Source organism: Prionailurus viverrinus, chromosome C1 (assembly GCF_022837055.1).
Source record: "Prionailurus viverrinus isolate Anna chromosome C1, UM_Priviv_1.0, whole genome shotgun sequence".
Taxonomy (NCBI): domain Eukaryota; kingdom Metazoa; phylum Chordata; class Mammalia; order Carnivora; family Felidae; genus Prionailurus; species Prionailurus viverrinus.
This window is the reverse complement of record NC_062568.1, coordinates 180,385,222-180,406,143: the sequence shown is the minus strand read 5'-3', so window position 1 is coordinate 180,406,143 and position 20,922 is coordinate 180,385,222. Positions and strand designations below refer to the sequence as shown.

At 48.4% G+C, this 20,922-nt stretch overlaps 1 long non-coding RNA gene across 1 annotated transcript; it reads right to left on the bottom strand.

Moving 5' to 3' along the window:
* Positions 1–9,181: 9,181 nt before the first annotated feature.
* LOC125172705 (uncharacterized) lies at positions 9,182–20,884 on the bottom strand. Its single transcript, XR_007154812.1, has 3 exons — positions 19,329–20,884; positions 18,835–18,891; positions 9,182–9,347 (listed from the first exon to the last, which is right to left on the bottom strand). It is a non-coding gene; the product is annotated as an uncharacterized LOC125172705 (long non-coding RNA).
* Between the last annotated feature and the right edge of the window lie 38 nt (positions 20,885–20,922).

Sequence of the window (20,922 nt, the reverse complement as noted above, 5' to 3'; positions counted from 1 at the left end):
AATTGTAAGTCTGTCAAGGCTGGAGTTTCCTGCTTCCTTATAATGGGGGGAACACAGATCCCTTCCACAGAAAGGGTAGCCTGGAGCATATCACATGACCCGCAGATCAGGCAGCCTCTAGACAGGTGGAGTCTGTCTTGGACAAAACCAACCTCAGTCCATCAGCCAAGTGACTGGTGGATTCCTCTGTGCCCCGTGAGGGCTGAAACTTGCCCCTCTGTTCCACCCACCACCTTCCCTCGATGATACATACTCTTTTCTTCCTCCTTATCCTCTGCTGTCTCCAGATTAAGTGTTGTAGAGAGGGCTTGCCACACCCCCATGTCATGAGCGGTTCACCCTGACCTGGGATCAAGGCCTCACTGGACTCGCATTCCAAAGGGCACCACCAGACACCCACCTTGCCATCCTCCTCCTCACCATTGGTCTCCCACCCGGTCCTCTCAAGGAGAGGGCTGGCTCCTCCTTGGCTTCACTGGGGACATTTCCTCTTCGGTTCATCATGGGGGTGACAGTCAATGTCCTCATATGTGTTTTCCCATCCCTCCAGGTCTCTCTTGGGCGGAAGCTTGGTGGGGCTCACGATCTTAAGCGCTCTGGCCTCTGGCTGCATGTCATAAATGGCCAGGGATCCTGAGCAGTCCCCTCTCAGATAAGGGGTTTCCTTTAGCGCTAAGCTGACTCTTGCCTACCTGGGACCACCAGATCCATTATGAAACCCAATCTCCAGTTTGCAACCCTGGCTCTCTGTATGTGGTGAATTAGCAAGAAACTTCCCCATTGCAGGTATAGCCTGCAAAGGTGAAAATATTTACCACTGACCGTTTATGGGAAACCTTTGCCAAGCCCTGGCCTAAACAATATCATCAGGAGTCTACCTCTATTCTTGCCTGATGGCGTTGTCCATTCCTCTCACCCCTGTCCCCCAAGCTACAGAGGCTGAGCGTGGCTGAGGCGTGGTTCCCAAGTGACAGTCAGAGTGTGGTCACCAGGAGGGTAGATGGCTGCTGAGCAGGCCAAAACAACAGATGTCTGCTCGGCAGGCTCTGATCTCGTTTTCCGTGCAGCGTGAAACCAAGCTGCCGTGGCGGCGAAACATCAGCCACCTGGAATTTATCCTTCAGCTCGGTGGCATACAGAGTGAGACTGTCCCTGCGTGTCCCCTTGTTGTCAAGCCCCGAGTTAGATCGATAGTGGCCGTGGCTCCAGGACAGCTATCGCGATAGAGAGGGCATAGCCGGGGGCACCGTTCCCGGGGCAGCGTAGGGATTAGCGTGGCCGCTCACCAGCACCGCTGCCGTGTGGGATGTGGATGGAGCATTCCAGGCGCGCTTAATAAAGTTCTGTGAGATCCCTCGGCTCGAGGTCCCTTTGGGAGATCGGTCCTAGCCTTGCCATTACAATTCTGTTGGTAAAACCTTTCTCAAAATCTCACAGCTTCTGGGTGAGGATGTTTAAAAACAGGAAACGCATAAGCTGAGAACCTCTCCCAGCACACCCCTGCCGCAGAGGAAGCTTCTTGATCCCTGGTGGGATACCCAGGCACAGGAGGAGCGGTGCCATCCTGATTTCGACTGTTGGGTTTCAGAAGACAACAATTGAAACACGGTTTCTAAGAGCATGCCACTCTGAGTCATCTCCTGACAAGCTGGGTGGTGAGCGGTGAGTGTCGTCCACGTAATGCACAGGGCGCAGGTGTCCCATTTTATTCCTCTGGCCATCTCGGGCCAGAGGAACCGTGCCCTAATTAGCCCCAGCATCTGTTCCCTCCCCAAGGCCCGAAATCATCAGGCGTGGACCTCGGTGCCACAGGGCAGCCTCTCTGAACGGTACCAACTGCTTCCACAGCCCATTTATGAGGTGCACAGAGTCCAGCGCGATGGCCAAAAATCAGGGCGGTCAGGCCATAGGAGGACTTTTGTATCCTTTCTGCCAAAAGGACCCACTTCTTCCCCTACTCTCAACAACGGCTCACTCCCCAGTAAGGCTCTTTGCTCCTTCCCCACCTCCATATGCAGCTGGGAGGTAGATTTGGGTCATGTAATTCAAGGTTGCAAGTACAGCTTCAGAGGGTTGCCCCAGGCTGTCCGCCAAGCCTCTTTTCCGGACCCCTTTGCCTGTCCAGTTGGCCTACACTCCCTCATTAAAGATGGTCTCAGCGACCCGAGGATGCGACCTTTGCAGCATAGCAGCTGTGCCTCAGAGTATATGACAACAATCCTGGAATTACACGCTAGGAGCCTCCACCCCATCTGGCATTCCTTCTAATATCCAATTCGACAAGAGTAAGTGAGACAGGTAGCAACCCACCCTGGAAGGTCGCTCCATATCCGTATTCCCTAAATATATCCTCGATAATCCACTTCCAGCATTAAAAACTCTATAGTCTGTTAACTCTATAGTCTGGGCCTCGCTGCCAGATGGGCTTTGATGAGCAAATAGCATAATTTTATTAACCCCATTGACCTAATGGCCTAATGACCTAACACTACCTTTTATCCTTTTGTCTTAGACCATAGTTGTCTGCGTAGCATCTTTTCCTTTGGAGGCCCTTCCCTCCTTCATTCCATGTGGTGTAGATGGCACTGATCCCCACTGGATCCCTACCTCCAGAACCCAAAGACGAGGAGGCCTACAGACATTCCATTTCTCTAGCCTTAGTGATTAGTTCAGGGATAGGCACACACAAAGCTGGGCCTACCTGATTCTTCCCCTGGGAGTTTTCTGTTAGACCTCTCAAGAAAGTGCACACTCATTCCCAGAGAGTACAAGCTGGAGCTGCCTGGGGCTATCTCACTGTCCCCATGGAAGAAAAATTCTGCACGAGAAGATTATGAGGTTGGGGCACCTAGGTGGCTCAGTTGGTTAAGCATCCAACTTCGGCTCAGGTCATGATGTCACAGTTCATGAGTTCGGGCCCCACATTGGGCTCTGCACTAAAATCGTGGGGCCTGCTTGTGACTTTCTCTCTCTCTCAAAATAAATAAACTTAAAAAAAAAAAAAAAAGAGGGCGCCTGGGTGGCTCAGTCGGTTAAGCGTCCGATTTCAGCTCAGGTCATGATCTCACGGTTCGTGGGTTCGAGCCCCGCATCGGGCTCTGTGCTGACAGCTCAGAGCCTGGAGCCTGTTTCAGATTCTGTGTCTCTCTGCCCCTCCTCCACTTGCACTCTGTCTCTCTCTGTCTCAAAAATAAATAAACATTAAAAAAAAAAATTAAAAAAAAAAAAGAGAAGAGAAATGAGGCCAACAAGCCAATCCAATCAGAGATTAAATAGAGCTGAGAGATGAACAGACATTTCTGTTCAGAAATGAGCAGAGACAAAGAAAGAGATAACTCTGATGACCATGACTTGAGCCCCCGGCCCCAGCCATTTCAGAGTATCTATCCTTCAAGTAAAATGTTATAAGCCCCCAATCTCTTATTTCATCTTTGTTTAGAATTGTAGTTGAAACCAGAGGTCTCAATAAGGAGAAATAAGGAATCTTAAGAGAATGAGAGGTTCCTGGCATGAGGGCTTTTGAGAATGCAAAGCATCGGCGGGATATAATTTTTTGTGTGGCAAAGACTAGGAGCGGGTTAAAAGGTACAAGGAACAGAAAGAGAGAGAAGGAGAATATTAACCATATGGAGTTTAGATCTTATTTCAAATTACATTTATTCTTATTTTGTGTCTTGTCGTGATGATATTGAGTAGTTTGTATGCAAGAACCTCTCCTATAATATTCTACTCTAACTACAATGGTTTATTGTTTTATAACCCTTAACCTTGAGACTATGATGCTTGTTTATTGTAGAAAGTTGTATTTACTCATTGTAAGTTTATTATAGGATATTGAACTTTCCATCAATCTTGTAATATTTAACCTGCTGAGTATGACTTCAGCGGTCTTGTTTTATTTAAACCAACCAGCAGTATAGGAAGGGTAGAGTTTCTAGGCATTTAGGAAAAGTAGTTGTAAGTTCTTTCCCCCTCACACAAGTTATGCAAGAAAAGCAAGTACTGATTACAGCAGAGTCCCATTAAAACACCATACAATAGTGGGGCTCCTCAGTGGCTCAGTCGGTTGGGCCTCTGACTCTTGCTGATGGCTCAGGTCATGACCTCACGGTTCGTGAGTTGGAGCCCCTGCATCAGGCTCTGCACTGACAGCATGGAGCCTGCTTGGGATTCTCTCTCTCCCTCTCCCTCTGCCCCTCCCCTGCTCTCTGTCTCTCTCTCAAAATAAAAATAAATAAACTTAAAAAGAATGCAACACAATGGCTAACATTGTTGCATGATACATAGGAAAGTTGTGAGTTCTTATCACAAGGAGAGAATTTTCTCCCTCTTTTCTTTTTTCTCTCTTTTTGAAAAAATTTTACGTATACGAGAAGATGAATGTTAGCTGACCCTATTATGGTAATCATTTCACAATATATGTAAACCAAGCCATCATGATGTATACTTTAAACTTGTACAGTGGGGGCGCCTGGGTGGCTTGGTCGGTTAAGCGTCCGACTTCGGCTCAGGTCATGATCTCATGGTCCATGAGTTCGAGCCCCGCGTCGGGCTCTGTGCTGACAGCTCAGAGCCTGGAGCCTGTTTCAGAATCTGTGTCTCCCTCTCTCTCTGCCCCTCCCCTGTTCATGCTCTGTCTCTCTCTGTCTCAAAAATAAATAAATGTTAAAAAAAAATTTAAAAAGACTTTTATTAAACTTGTACAGCGATGCGTGCCAATTACTTCTCAATGGGCTTTTCCCTTCTGTAAATGAATCGTTCTTTTTTACTAGTATACATATTTTTTTAATTTTAAGTAATCTCTCTCCCCAGTGTGGGGCTGGAACTCACAACCCAGAAATCAAGAGTCACACGCTCTACTGCCTGAGCCAGCCAGGTGCCCCAAGGCATATAGACACATTGACTCAACTTTCCCAAGGCCACACCAATCTTCTTTTCTTTGCCACGTGCAGTGGAAAGAATCCTGACTAATATACCTGCCAGGAGGGAGTGGTGAGGGAGGCCAAGGCTAGATGCGTCGGCAGAGTGAATACAGGTGCACAAACTCGCTGATCCCTGGGGTTCTGAACACCCTAACCTCTTTCAGGGCTCGGGGCTATGCCACATATTTTAGAGATTCTCGGGCACTGGCACTGACCCAACACTGATTCCTAGAGCTCTAGGTTGCCCCTAAGGCCCACTGGTTAGAGTGGGAGTGTATGGGGTTGGGGCAAATGGAGATCTGAACCTGGGTCCACCTTACAGGAGGCCTCAAGAGGCCCCAACCCTATCCCACCATCATTCTCCTAGTTCCAGAGCGTGCAGCCGGAGTGCACAGCCCTGCCAGCTCCTGATCCCCTCGACCCAGATCCCTGACTGTATGGATTGAGAGCTTTTCCTATAGGAAGAACCTATGTGAGTTACTGGGTTCCCCCTCCCTACGAAACAAAGTAAAATGTATACTACATCCCCCGGACAATTATAGATGTTAGTGAAAGCGCTAACAACTTGAAATATACAGAGTTAGTGATTCCCATCACATGACAACTAATTCTCTTTTTTTTTTTTTTTTTTTTTTTTTGGTACAGCCAAAGAAGGAGGAGTCTTGGAGAACGGCCAAGGGTCATCACGTGCCTCTTAGCGATAACTGCAGCTGCTCCTCAAGGTTTGTTCTGATCGGATGTGTCCACACAGCTCCCTGCCCGGGCTGCCACCCCTCCACACTGTCTGGCTGGGTGGTTGAACCGTCCGTTCTCAGCAGTTACACCCTCCAGCAGCTCCAGAGCCAGACGTCACTGTGGCCTCCACCTGGTCTCTGCTCTCTTTTCCTTCTCCTGCCGGATGTCCACTGCTCCTCAGTATATTCCTCACCGCCCCCCGGATGCCACAATGGGGCACCCACCTTGCTCACCTCAGTGGCATGGTTGGGTCCACCCCCGACCTGCTTTGGTCAATAATTCTGGGTGTTTTTCACTCCCATACCACACTCCAAATGTGGAAGGGATGGAGAAGCACTATTTATTGTAAGTAACCAATTAACCAGAAACACACATACCTAAATCGCAGAAAAAAATGTACAAAATCGTGGCTGACTTCTGACTTGAGCTTTTCTTCCAACCTGGACACGAGTGTCCAGAGAACTGTTTTTAGGAATGGCTGGGCCCCTAACAGCACCTCAGTAAGCAAGGGGCTTTTCACGGAGGCTCTGCCTGCATCGAAGATGCCCACCCACTCGCCGCTGGGAGGAAAAACTTCTCTCAAACTCTCCTGTTCTCTTCTTCAGCTCCACCTATGTGTGTCCCAGAATCCCTTTCCTTCCCTCCTGCAGGAGCCTGGCTCCGTGGATTCTGGTACAAGCTGTCAGGGGGTTGGTTCCCTTTGGTTTCACACCAGCTGAGGAGGGGTCGGGGTGGGGCTAAGCCGTGGGTTAGAGGATCTACGAGAAAGAAAGACTTTCATCAGTCTCCTCTTGGCATCTGGCCAAGATGCTGTGTGCTATTATGCAGAAAGAGCTGTTGACTCTTGGGTCAGGAGTCACGTGGCCACATGGCCCTTTTGTCACTCTGGTCTTTGTATGTCCCATGCTTCAGGAAGGCAGATACGGGCCCCAAAGAGACCTAGTACTACCACAGTTGTTGTTTCTATCTCAGAGCGGTTTCCACAATCTCCCCCTGACTTTGAGATGGGAATCCAAGTTTCATTACAGCTCAGGCCTGATCAATCTTCATTTCTTTGTGCTGGAAATCTGCAAGCTTGGCAGTCTGAGGTTGTTCTCTGGAGTTTGAGAAGAATGGTTTAATCCAAGATGTAGCCTTAGACCCATCACCCGTGAGGTAAAAAAAAAAATCTCACGGGCACCTGGGTGCCTCAGTCGGTTGAGTGTGTCCGACTTGGGCTCAGGTCACGATCTCGCAGTTCGTCCGTTCGAGCCCCACATCAGGCTCGTTGGTTGTCAGCACAGACCCCGCTTCGGATCCTCTGTTCCCCTCTCTCTCTGCCCCTTCCCCACTTGCGCTCTTCCCAAAATAAATATTTAAAAATAAAAAAACCTCAGACAAAACCCCCTGGATTGAATCTCCTTGACCACTGCTTGAAGTCACACACCATGAAATCCTCCCAGATACGAACCTGACTCCGGCGTGACCAAAAGTTTCTTGGAGAACTGGGAGAACGGATTGCGCGACCCTCTGTAGGGCAGAATCCCCTCAGACTCGTGCCCCTGAAGCATCTCACCCCCAAGGCAGATCACACGCTCTTCCTCTCCTCCCCCATCCACTGATGCTTCCGCCTCTGCCGGCCAGACGGGCTCTGGCCCTCCCCGGCTCTGCATATCAAACTCCGGCAGCCTGAATACTCCACTCAGCAAAAGAGAAGGCAGCCAAAGGGAGCTTTGCAAAACAAAAGCCCAGTCATTAGCTAAGCGGCTAAACTAACCAAATGTTGCTCCTCGAGTGTGCCCCTCGTGGGCCTCTGCCTACCCCACTGCTCCATGGACGAGTTAGAAAAAGCTGAGAAATTTCTGTGCCAAACTCTGTCCTATTGATAACATTTTATGATAAAATCTCCACGCCTACCCCCAACCCATCTTTCTGGGCGCCCCTCCCGCTTTCTCAGTGTTGTGAAGTTAGCAGAGTAGATTGAAAAGGCCTGTCCCTTGTTCAACATGTGTGTTGTCCATAAATACTAATGGGGTAAACAGTCATTATCTGGCCCTCGCTAATAAGATGTTTCATTGTGTGAATAAACTGGGTACGATTACATCAGAGAACTGACCCTTAACTGATTAGGCTGAGGGGAGAGAAAGAGGTGGAATATACAGGGGAAGAGATCTGGACCATCCCCAGATCAAGTGGCCGCTTGTTGCCATTAAATTGAAAGCAGATCAGGGGCACCTGGGTGGCTCAGTCGGTTAAGCGTCCGACTTTGGCTCAGGTCATGATCTCAGTTTGTCGGTTGGAGTCCCGCTCTGTGCCGACAGTGCGGAGCCTGGAGCCTGCTTCAAGTTCTGTGTCTCCCTCTCTCTCTGTCCCTCTTCCACCCCTTCTCATATTCTCTCTGTCTCTCTCTCTCTCTCAAGTAAATAAACATGAAAACAAACTTAATAAATAAAGAATAAAAATAAATTGAAAGCAGATCAAATGCTTGTTCTGCCTCATGTTTTCACCTTCTCTATGTAAGAAACACGGTTTCCTGAATACTTAAGTTAATGTTAAGCTCACAACTTTAATAAAGTTTTATTAAAATAAAAAAAAAAGTTCTGCCTTTGCCAAGGTTGGAACAGAATCACTCTTTCCTCAACATTCCAACCTTCAAACTTTTATTTGTTTTCACTAAACGACCCTCTGGCCTCGTACTACCCAATAGAACTTTCTGCAGTGATGGAAATATTCTATAAGTGCACCATCCAATATGGTAGCCACGATCCCATGTGGCTACAGAGCACTTGGAATGTGGCTAGGGTACCTAAGGAAATTGATTTCTAATTGTATTTACTTTTAATTAATTTGAGTTTAAATAGCCACACGCAAACGGTGGCTACCATATTGAACGACACAACTCTAGCCTGATTCCGGCAATGACAGTGACGACATCACATGAAACTGTCAAAGAAATCTCAAAATGAAATCGACAGTAGTATGGTGCACGGGGTGTTCACTAGCTCATATGCTGTCTTCTCACTAGGAAAAAATTTTCTCAGGTCTATTGTCCTGAAGAGGCAAGGTTGCTCTTAAACAACTTGTTTTGTTTTGTTTTGTTCTGAATCCTAAAGATACTATGAACTGCATTCTCAATTATGTTTCCTTTTTCCTTTGGCTGTCAGGAAGCTCAGTCAAATATGGAACTCGCCATGGATACTGACATCGCCCTTAGTTCCATTTGTCTCTTTCCTACCTTGCTGTTGTTTTTGCTTGTCTGTTTTGTTTTTAGCGCATCCTTCAATGATTTTTAGTACATTTACCGAGTTGTGCAACTATCCCACACACATTTCCACCGCCCCAAACAGAATCCTTGTGCTCATTTCTAGCCGCTCCATGTTCCCACAGGCAACCACTAATCTACTTTCTGTTTCTGTAGATGTGCTTTTTCTGGGCATTTTCTATAAATGGAATCGTATCATATGTGATTTTTTTATGTTTGGCTTCTTTCACTGAGCATGTTTTTGAAGTTCATCCATAGAATCCATCCTTTTTATTGCCAAATAGTATTCTACAGTACATATACACTACATTTTTGTTTATCCATCCGCCAGTTGATAAACAGTTGAGTTTATTGAGATAAACAGTTGAGTATTGAGAATACTGCTACTATGGACTTCCATGCAGAAGTCTTTGCATAGACGTGCGTTTTCTTTCCTCCCAGGCAGGTACCTACAAGTAAGATTGCGGGGTTACAGGGTAAATTTATGTGAAGAATCTGCCAAACTGGTGTCACAAGCTGCACTATTTCTCAATCCCACCAGCGAGGTATGAAGGCTCCTCTTTCTCTGCGTCCTCATCACCACTTGTCACGCCTCTTTTATTGTAGCCATCCTAGGGGGCGCGCGGTAGTATCTCATTGTGGTTTTAATCCACATGAGCCTAACGGCTAACGGTGAGCGTCTTTTCACACGCCTATTGGCCATTCATATATCTTCTTTGGCAAAATATCTAATCGATTCCTTTGCCCATTTTTATTTATTTATTTATTTATTTATTTAAATGTTTTTATTTTTTAAGGAGAGAGACAGAGCATGAGCGGGGCAGGGGCAGAGACAGAGGGAGACACAGAATCCGAAGCAGGCTCCAGGCTCTGAGCTGTCAGCACAGAGCCCAATGCGGGGCTCGAACTCACGAACTGTGAGATCATGACCTGAGCGGAAGTCAGACGCTTAACCGACTGAGCCACCCAGGCGCCCCCCCCCGCCTTTGCCCACTTTTAAATTTAGTTATTAGTCTTCTAATCACTGAGTGGTATATTCTGGATACAAATCCTTTAATCAGACATAAGTTTTACTGATATTTTCTCCTAGTCTGAACCTTGTTTTCACTTTCTTAATGGTGTTTTTTGAAATGAAAAGTTTTTAATTTTTATGAAGCCTGATGTATCATTTTTTCTTCTATTACTTGTGCTTTTGGTGTCATACCTAAGAACGCTTCCTAGCCCAAGGTCGCGAAGATTTACTCCTGTTTTCTTCTTTTTATTTTATTTGGTTTTTTAAGTAGGCTTCATGCCCAGGTCAGAGCCCAATGTGGAGCCTAACTCGGGGCTTGAACTCATGACCCTGAGATCACTACCTGAGCTAAAATCAATGTCAGGTGCCAACCCAGGCACGCCCTACGTTTACTTCTGAGAGTGTTATAGTTTTAGCTCCTACAGTTAGATCTGTGACCCATTTTGAGTTAAGTTTTGAGTATGGCATGAGATAAGAGTCTAAATTAATATTTTTGCACGTGGCTATCCAATTGCCCCAGAACCATTTGTTGAAAAGACTATGCTTACCCTCATCAAACTGCCTTGGCACTCTGTCAAAATCAACTGACCATAAATGTAATAAGGGTTTATTTCGGGACTCTCAGTTCTGTTCCATTGATTTGTATATTTTATGCCAGTATCACACCGCCTTGATTACTGCTTGGGTTTTTTTTTTTTTTTTTCTCTCAGTTTCTTCATACACTGACTCGTAATTTTATTTAACTGGGAGAATAGGTCATCCCCTTTCTCTTTCCCCCAAATTGATATTAGCTCTTGGCAAGAATGTAATTGAGGCTTCCTAAAATCAAGCCATCAAAGCCTCTCTTGTGAAAATCATTGAGAAGTCATTAAAGGGACTATGACCATATTCTTATTCAAACAAATCCCAAAGGGGATCAAGAAAGGAGCAGACATTCTACCCTTGCCACAATAATCGGATTTACTGATTCCCAGGGAAAAGGGAAGACACACTGCTAATTACGAGGCAGTTAAGGAATTATTTCCTTTCTCAACACGGCTTTAGAATAAGAAGAAACGTCTGTCTTTGAGTTATGGGTATCAATGTGTTTGTTTAGCGAGTTCAACATGTAAGGAAACCAGTATGGATATTGAATCTCGAAAAGAAAGCCCTCGAAGATAAGAAACCCACCGTGAAAGATGGGATGTAGGCTGCCGACACCCTTCCCCCCAAGCATGATCTTTGGGAAGGGGTGTCAATGTGAATGTTACTGACCAACTTAATAAAGTTGCAGACGTGACTCTCCAGTTATCTTGACCTGGGGAACTGAATGGAGGAAGGGAAGGGAGCCAGAGAGATAGACGCTCCTCCCCCCCACTGCCCCACTGCCCCATGTGGCCAAGAAGGAAAGGATTTTCTGAAAGTGGCTTGTAGAATGGAGGACCCAGAGTCAAGTTAACATTTGAATCTTGAGATACTTTTTCCTTTGATCTCTGGGAAAGTCTGGCTTATTGTCCACCTGTAATTTTCTCTTTCTGCATCATAATTGCTCTTTTAAGCTGCCCTGCCCTTCATTAAAGCAAGTCACATTTGGCAGCCCAGCCTCCTAGGATGGTCTTGAGGAGAATAAGAATGTGCTGTGGGGAATGGGGTAGGGGTCCTGCTTTCCTGCATCTCTTTGGCTGGGGTTCATGGGGAGAGAGCAACATTTTCTTGAGGTATCAATATCCCAAGCTCCAGATGGTGACAAGCATTATGAGATGTGATCCCCTTTAGAACTTAGAAGGACATTTAAAATGGCAGACCAGCTCCCAACTGAACAACTCAAGGGAGGTCTAAGACTAAGCCTTCCGCTTTTCTGTGTTCGTCGAAACCCACCTCTGAAGCGGGTAGCGGGGAGAGGTCGATATCTATATAATATTTCTAAATGTCTTCATTTATTCACAAACACAGAGTCCTACTAGGTTCTAGGCATCTTATATTACATGTTTTTTCCAAGTCACCAAAATCCTTCCTGAAAGAAGATAAGGGAGAGAAGGAGGAAAAAGCACTCGATAAATCTTGGTTGAATGAATGAATTGCAAGAGCCAGATGGCATGAGCCTTAAATGAGCAGGGCTTTTTTTCCGTGAGGCTGAAGGAATAATGATCTGGGAGTGGCTTTTGAGAACGAGGAAGGCTCTGCCCCTGCCTCCTCACTCTGTAGCTGTAGAGAATGGCAGCCGCCCTGGAGACTGTTGCTGGGTCCTCAGTTAGGCGGGAATTAGAAGGAGGACCTCCAAGGGGGCTGAGGGCTTCTGGAGGGCTCCAGGGAAGGTTGGGGAGGGAGCAGTGGGGAGCTGGATCAGGGGAGAGGAAATGCAGAAGCAGGTTGATGGAGGATGAAGCCAGCTCTCATTCAGATAGTGGCTGAGGATTACCAGGATATGGGGCCCAGTGGGATTAGCTTTTAAACAGTCCTCCAAACTGGTGCTATTAGAGGCTTGATTATGCTAATTCCAATAATCATCAAATGGCTTCTATTTTCTCTGGTGAAGCTCTTTAGAAACACAGTTTCATGCCACTCTTACAATGCTGGCAAAGTGAGTAGCGTGCCCTTTTTACAGAAGGGGAAACTGAGGCTGAGAGAAGTAATTTGTTCAAGACCATGGGCTGGTAATGCCATGGGCGTAACTCAGACCAGGTGCGTATGTCTCCAGATCCCAGGCTGCCCCCAGGGTCTGGTCTGTCCTGACGGGGGCCAGTCCAGCCTCTGGCGTTGGGGATACTGGCGGCGCGGGTTTCCTCCCTGGAAAACTGGAGGTGTTCCCGACATACACCTATGCAGCTCCAGGGCTCTAGCCAGAAGCTCTCACCGCACTTCTGAATCCCATTGTCCACATTGCCTGAGATGCCCGTGGACTCCATCCACCTTCTACACAGAGCTGGGGTCCCAGACAGATATATATGCATCATTATTGATGGAGGAAACAGGGCTCCGTAAGAATGTCTAACAAACAACTCTGACCTAGGCCAAGGGTCAAGGAAGGCTAAAGATGAGCTAAAAGGTAAAAAAGGTGGGTGGGGAAATCTTCTAGAAAGAATGGACTGGTGGTTGGGGGTGGGGGGTGTACTTGTGTGTTTGAGGAACTGGAAGGAAGACAGCACAGCTGGAGGGAGCTGAACAAGGGGAAGCATGATCCTGGATGAGACTGGGCGGTAGACAAGAGGAGAGCAGTCGGCACAAGGTAAGGAGCTGGCTTTTTTTATCCCAGGAGTAATAGGAAGCCATTAGAAGGTCTTAAAAGGGGAGTGTCGTGGTAAGACCGGAGAAGGGCAGAGCAGGTGGAGTGAGATCACTTAGGAGCTACTGTAGGAATCCAGACAAGACGCAATGGTAGCTGGGACTAGTGAAGTACCGGTAGAGATGAAGAGAAGAAGGGAGGTTGGAGCGATGCTTTGGAGGTAAAATTGGCAGGATTTGGGGGTGGCTCCTAGGACTCTGGCTTGCCTGTTCGGCGGACAATGGTGCCATTTACTGAGAGAACATCGGAGAGGTGAGAAAGCTAGGGTCACAAGTTAGATCTTGGACATGCTGGGGATGGGTGCCTTTGAGACATCGAGGTGGAGATGTTGACTAGGCAGTTGGCCAGATACCTGCTGGTCAGGAGCTTAGACAGGAGCTTCCCCGGGCTGGAGACATAAAGGTGTGAACTGTCAGCAGATACATGGTAATCGAAGCTGTAGGCATGGATGAGATCACCAGGAAGAGTCCACAGTGAGAGAGGGGAAAGGCCTGGGAATCAGCCTTGAGGAACATGAGCATTTCGTGGGGGAAGGTGACCCTGCAGAGAAGCCTGAGGAGGAGATCAAGGAGTTAAGAGACGAACCAGGAGAGTACAGTGTCCAGGGAGTCAAAGAAGCTAGTGTTTTGTTTTGTTTTTAAGAGTGACATAATCAAGAGGTCTAAGAAGATGAATACTGAAAAAAAATTAAAAGCCCATCCAGTTTGAGACACAGAGGTCATATGTCCAATATCGTGTTTTGGGGGAGCTGTGGGAGGTGAAAGTCAAATCTGACTGAATGCTGGAGTGAACAGGAACCCATAATGGCCAGCAGTGGGGAAGGGAGCTGGTGGAGGTTGCAGGGGGCAGGTTGATAGGAAGGATCTAGTTGGGAGGGCGCTCAGAGAAGGAGTGGGGCCTAGGGAATCAAAGATGGGCAGAACCAGCCTGAGGTAGGAGGAGGGGGGCTTTCTCTAGTGTAGCAGGGGAGAGGGCAGCTGTAGGGAGATGTGGGTTGTGGATGGAGAGTGGGGAGTTCTGGTCTGGCGGCTCTCCTCCTGTCAAGGAGCAGCACAGTCACATCGGCCACGGAGGAGGAAATGGGCTGGAGGGAGGCTGAAAGAGGAAGGGGAAGGCTGGAAGTAGCCGTCACAGAGCATAGGTAGAGAGCCGTGTCGAGGGCCAACATGCAGCCAGTGCCTATGATTTATGCGAACATCAAGCTGACCTGTGGAGTCACTTGCCTGCTTGAGCACAGCACAAGAGGGCACACAGGAGGGGCACCTGGCTGGCTCAGTTGGGAGAACACGCGACTCTTGATCTCAGGGTTGTGAGTTCAAGCCCCACATTGAGTGTGGAGATTACTTAAAAATAAAATTGTAAGAAAGAAAGAAAGAAAGCAGATAGGAGTGTTCATCGGAGTTGGGGGATGCCCAACACATATGATCAAAAAGCAAAGAGGCAAAGGACTTGGGGTATTGTCAAGTGTTATTAAAATTTGGGGCCTTGGCATCTAAGGGGGCCAAGAAAAAAAGTGAAACAGGGAGAGAGCTGATGTGTTAGGAGAACACCAACAGGTCAAAAAGGGTGGTGTCTGAGGAGACCAAAGAGCTATCACGAAGTCACAAGAGCAAGGTGGGAACAGCGGAGGTGCGGTCAGAGATGGGGACAAGACCCAGTGAGAATGGGTGGCCTGGGGCGCCTGACTGGCTCAGTTGGTACAACATAAGACTCTTGATCTCGGGGTTGTGAGTTTGAGCCCCGTGCTGGGTGTGAAGATTATGTAAAAATAAAATCTTAAAAAAAAAAAAAAAAAAAAGGAGAGAGAGAGAGAGAGAGAGAATGGGTGACCTAAGTGGCCTGTGGAAGATGGCCACTGTGATGAGGTCAAGGAGCTGGCCTGTCTGCACTTATACTGAAGTGACTCGGGTGGATGGCAGGACGTAGCAAAGGCCACTGAGCTGAAAACAGAGTCAAGGCCATCGGGTTTGGCAAAATGGAGGTGAATAGCCGTCATGTCAAGAGCAATCGCCGTTTAGAGTTGGTCCGAAAGCGAGATTGCAGTGGGCTGAGTGTGCCCACGAGATGAAAGAGTGGGAGCTTCGTGTATAAACAGCTCTGGGGCTTGCTGTGAAGGAGAGCAGAGAAATGGTTAATGTCCCCCCTCTACGGAGTGTGGGGTCAAAGCAAGCAATTTTTCTGAGCATGGGAGAGACCTGAGCTTGACTGCAAGCAGGTGGAAATGACAAGGGAAAAAAATATGGCGGGGGCGGGGAGACTAAACAAAGTCCTGGAGGAGCCAAAGCATCCTGCACACAGGTGGGGGTCAGCCCCTGCTATGGTGGGGCGCAGCCTCCTTGGAACCAGGAGGGAGACAGAGAGGAAGGAATAGAAGTGTCTGGGTCTATGGATTTGGTAGCGGTTGAGGGGGGATGATGGAGTCTTCCTTTGGTGGCTTCTGTTTCCTCAGAGAAGCTTAAGGCGAAGTCCTCAGCCAAGTGTTCTACTGAAAAATGAACCCCTGGCTTATTCCCCCGCCCCCCCTATAGTGACTCATCAGGAAGGAATGAAAGGCATTAGCCAGGTCTTTGTGTTTGAGGCCTCCACCTTTTTTCTCCCACCCCACACCTGAGAGGGTAAACAGACTGCTTTGCAGTTCTGGAGTCTAAACTAAATTCTTTCCGACTGGCTAAAAGGGAGGACACCATGTATCTCAGGGTATTGATTGGCCAGCACAGAAGACAGGGCCAGGGGTCAGGCATTCCCCAGACCACTCTGACACAACCTCCAGGAAAGTGCCTGGGTAGCACCCCAAATGCCAAGCACTTGAGGTTGCAACGTTGTGGCCCTCGAGGAGAGGCCCCCTTGAAAGGGCCTGGATGGAGGGAGTGAGCGGCCCCCTTACCAAGGCCCAAGCCGGACAAGTGAGGCCCTGAAGACAGGGCCAAATAGTGGAGGCCCGTGGCAGTGATGGCTGAAGTCTACAACAACATTAGTGGCGTCAAAAAGACCTCAGCCTTAGGCGCCTGGGTGGCTCAGCGGGTTGAGCGTCCTACTCTTGATTTCGGCTCAGGTCATCATTTCAGGGCTCATGGGATTGATCCCCACATCAGGCTCTGTGCTGAGTGTGGACCCTGCCTGGGATTCTCTCTCTCTCTCTCTCTCTCTGTCTCTCTCTCCCTCTCCTTCTCCCTCTCCCTCTCCCTCTCTCTGTCCTTCCCTCAGCTTGTGCTCGCTCTTTCTCTAAAAATAAATAAATAAACATTAAAAAGAAAAAAAAAAAAGACCTCAGCCTTTCCCCGCAAAGCCGTGGAGCACAGACTTAGTGTTTTGGGGGTTATGCAGCCCCTGGGATTCTTGGACAACTGGAGGGGGGTGAAGGAGAGCTGTGAGTGAAACAGATGTCTTGCTGATCTGCTGGGTGGGGACTCAAGCTGAATTTAATTTGATTTAGACTGACTAAGAGATGTATTTACGTCATGAGTTTGAAGAGTGTGTCCAGTGGGCCCAGGACCTGGACAAAGGGTGAACAGTGAGTGGGAGTTGACATCTGGCTCTCCCCTCACCCTGCACCCTGGGGCTGGAACACAGCAGACGCAGAACTACCACGTGGTACCACTCGGCCTTCACAGATGAGCACAAGGACGTCCCTCCCCGCCAGGCCCAGGAGCGGGGCGGCAGGGCAGTCCCACATGGACCCTGTGCTCAGAGTTTGGCAGTCCGGACAGAGCCTTGGCTCCTCTCCTTCCATAGCTGCCATGCTCTCACAGGCCGAGCCACCTGAGCTCTTGTCTGCGTGGCCCTGCGGCCTGGGCCTCTGCTTTCTCCACCTTGGCCTTGTGTCCAGTTTCACGTGAGGCCCAGGCAGCCTGCACATAGGCACTCTCGTGCCCTGCCTCAGCCAACACTTGACCACACGTGGCACCAAAAGGTGGGTGAGCAGGGGCCGGATCCCAGTGGGCCGAGGTTCTAAGACCACTGCGTCCTTGTGGGGGTTGAAGCAAGAGCCTGGTCAGCGCGGTGGTGAGAGGGGGCTGCCGACTTCAACCACAGGAGTGTGAAGGCCCTTGGCCACCTACCTTCCCAGTGTTGTGGTCACAGACCAGGCTGTGCTGGGCAGAGGCAGCTGGGCTGCCAGAGCTTCAGACCTAGTGAGGCCCGGGCTAGCAGGTGTGCATGGCAGTAAACATCATAAGCCCCTCTTCCTCACATGCTGGGCCTACAGGAGCCCCAGGTATGGATGAGCTCTGAGGCCTGGTCAGGGAGCTTCTCCCTCCCTAGTCCTTTATGTCTGATGCATCCCTGAGCACAGAAGAGGAAAATGTACCTTTCCATGCCTGTAACAAGTACGTATTGAGCACCTCTTGTCAGGTGTGTCAGGCCCCTGTGCTAGACACAGGGATATGGCAGTGGACAACAGTCTCATCCCTCCTGCCTGCAAGGAACCCACAGTCTGTGGGGTGGTGATATTGAGGGCTTAGTGCTTCAGCGGGCAAGCCCTCAACCCAGCCAGGGGTTAAGAATGGCTTTCTGGGGGGGAGCCTGGGTGGCTCAGTTGGTTAAGCGTCCGACTTCAGCTCAAGTCATGATGTCATGGTTCGTGGGTTCGAGACCTGTGTTGGGCTCTGTGCTGGCAGCTCAGAGCCTGGATCCTGCTTCTGATTCTGTGTATCCCTCTCTCTCTCTCTGCCCCTCTTCTGCTCGTACTCTGTCTCTCTCTCTCAAAAATAAACATTAAAAAATTAAAAAAAAAAAAAAAAGAATGTCTTTCTAGGGGTGCTTGGGTGACTCAGTTGGTTAAGGGTTCAACTTTGGCTCAAGTCATGATCTCATGGTTCATGAGTGAGGAGTCCCGCATCAGGCTCTCTGCTGTCAGCGCAGAGCCCTCTTTAGATCCTCTGTCTCCCTCTCTCTCTGCCCCTCCTCCACTTTCTCGCTCCAAAAATAAAAAAAAATTAAAAAAAAAAAGTTGGGACCCCTGGTGGCTCAGTGGGTTAAGCGTCCCTCCAACTCTTGATTTTGGCTCAGGTCATGACCTCATGGTTCATGAGTTTGATCCCTGCATGGGGCTCTGAATGCTATTATTATAGAGCCTACTTGGGATTCTCAAAATAAGTAAGTACACATAAAAAAATGGCTTTCCGGAGGAAGCAATGGCTACAAACAAGTTCCAAGGTACCCACTTTAAAAAAGAGCAAGACTTGGGTCACCTGGGTGGCTCAGTTAGTTGAGCATCTGACTTCAGCTTAGGTCATGATCTCATGGTTTGTGGGTGTGAGCCCCAAATCGCGCTTTGCACTGACAGCAAGGAGCCTGCTTCAGATTCTCTGTCTCCCCCTCTCTCTGCCCCTCCCTTGCTCACATTCTCTCAAAAATAATCATTAAAAAAATAAATATTAAAAAAAAGAAAGAGCAAGACTTAAGGGCCATGATTTTTTCACCATATGCAAGAGATTTGATGGCCAACTTGGTTTTGTATGGACCAAAACCCCCAAATCATAAACTCTCTCTCTCCTGCAGCTCCTTCCCTCCCCCTTCCTCATCTTTCTCTCTCTCCACCTGCACCCTCCCTTATGTCCCTCACAGAGCTACATATAAGGTCTCTAGTCCCTTTCTATTTTCAAGGTTTGTAGGACTGGTGACTGGATGGGGATGCAGGAGAGAAAGTGTCTGTGTTTCTCACCCAGTGATGGAATGAAGGATTCCATGGCGTGACACGAAGATCTGGTGGTCAATAGATCTGCAGTGGGAGACAGAGTGAATTCAGTTTACCTGAGGAACATCCAGGGAGCGGTATGGAGAAGGTTCTTGGCTATATGAGAACTGAGTTCAGAAGAGAGGCCCAAACCGGAGATCGATTTGGAAGTCATCAACATACAGTTGGCAGAGATCAAGATGGTCCAGGGAGAAGGGGCAGATAGGGAAAAAGGGTGGCCTAGGATAGACCTTGGGAAAAGCAGGCGATGGTAAAGGAGATTGAGAAAGGGAATAGGCCTTTGAGGAAGGTATAGGTCATTGACGCCAAGGGGAAGGACTGTTCATAAGTCAGCAAAGAGCAGGCATAATTGACTAAAAAGTATATGTTTTTAAATTCAGAAAACAAAAACAAGAAACTAAACTGGTTCCAAACTCAGAAAACCAAGAAAAATGTCTAAAGATACATGAAACTTACAATACCTCCTCCACAGGGTACCAAAATTACCAATGGGTGAAAAACCACTGATTCAGGAATATTCATTTTTGATCCATTTGTCATCCGGATGTTTGCCAGTCCATCCCCTTCTTATACACCAGGGGGCGCACACGTACTGTTTCTGAATCCAAATCCTGGGCAAAAGCAGGCAGTGAATTACGTGATAAACGAGAACTTGACCCCTCAGCCCAGATCTCTAAACCCCTCTTCCACACCTGCCCTGCACATTAACTCTGTGATCCCTGAATCCAGGTGTCTCAGCAATCCCCAAGCTTTGTTTATTTCTCACCTGACCTCCAAAGTCACAAAGGTATCAGGGAGACCCATAGGAGATCAGAAACCTCATCGGGGTCCTCAACTGACCTAGGGCAATAGGGGCAGGTTGCCATCTTGCCCAGGGAAGGAGAGGGTTGTGTGGCTGATTCTTAAATGGTGGTGGCATGGACCGGGAGGGTGGGTCTGGAGTAGATGGTGGGCAAGGATGGTGGGGGGACTTTGGTGTGTGTGGCTCTTGGTGTGGAGCTTACCAAGTCTCCCTCTGAGTTAGGACTTGGAATAAATCTTCAGGTAATTTATGGGGTTAGCCCAGAAATTTATAAGGTCAGCATTTGAGTTTTGGTAGGAGTCAGAAACTCAATACCAAAGTTTTTTTACATCAGGTTCGAGTGACATTATTAAGTCTTGAACTCAGGGGCCAATGAAAGACTTGATTCAGGTTCACAGTTGGAACTGGGGTTGAAATCAGGTCAGATAAGTGGAGGGCAAACATGGGGATGAAGATTCGTGCGGAGTTTCTGCAAAGCCAGTCTCACTAATCTTGCATTCCAAGATAATTACAGTTGGGGCAAGTTAGGGTCCTAAGTTGCCCCAAGGATTTGTGGGGTTTAAGGTCAGCATCTGTGGTAGGGTTCTTTTCTGATGAACCAACCCAATTCTGGAATTGGGAATCCCAATTCAAAAAGTATTGGTGTTGACCTGGGACTGGGAGGGCAGTGTTGGAGTTTTATGTAAGTTTTGGGGTTCAGAAAAGTACTGGGGCCCATAACAAGGTAACTGTTGGACTTTAGGGTTAATATAGGGATCTGGGGCTCAGTATTAGAACTGGAGTCCACTTAAGGCCCAGAGTTAGGGCTGGTGTCCTTATCAAGCTTAGGTAGGTAGAGATGATAGAGGGATTCAGAGTCAGAACTGGTATTGGGGGCCAATATAGGGGTGTAGATTAAAATTACTACTTGGGCCAATGTGGGGGCAGAATTAGGAGTCCGGACTCAATATTGAGTTTGGAGACGGGTCTGGGCTCACTATCAGGTGCATATTTGTAGAGGAAGGAAATGGGGTCCAAGAGTAGTATCCGGTTCATAGTAAGGACTGGGAGGCACTAGTAGGATATGGACTTCGTATGGGAGTTTGGGTCTGTCCTTGCTCACAACCGAGGTTCTGGTCCAATATTGGAGTTCCAGTCCGTTTAGACTCAGGGTTGGGTTGTGGCCTCGCTGGGCCTACGCGGCTCCACCGCTCTACGAGCGAGAGTGCACGAGGGGAGGGGCGGCGCCGGGGACGCGCACGGCAGGGGCAGGG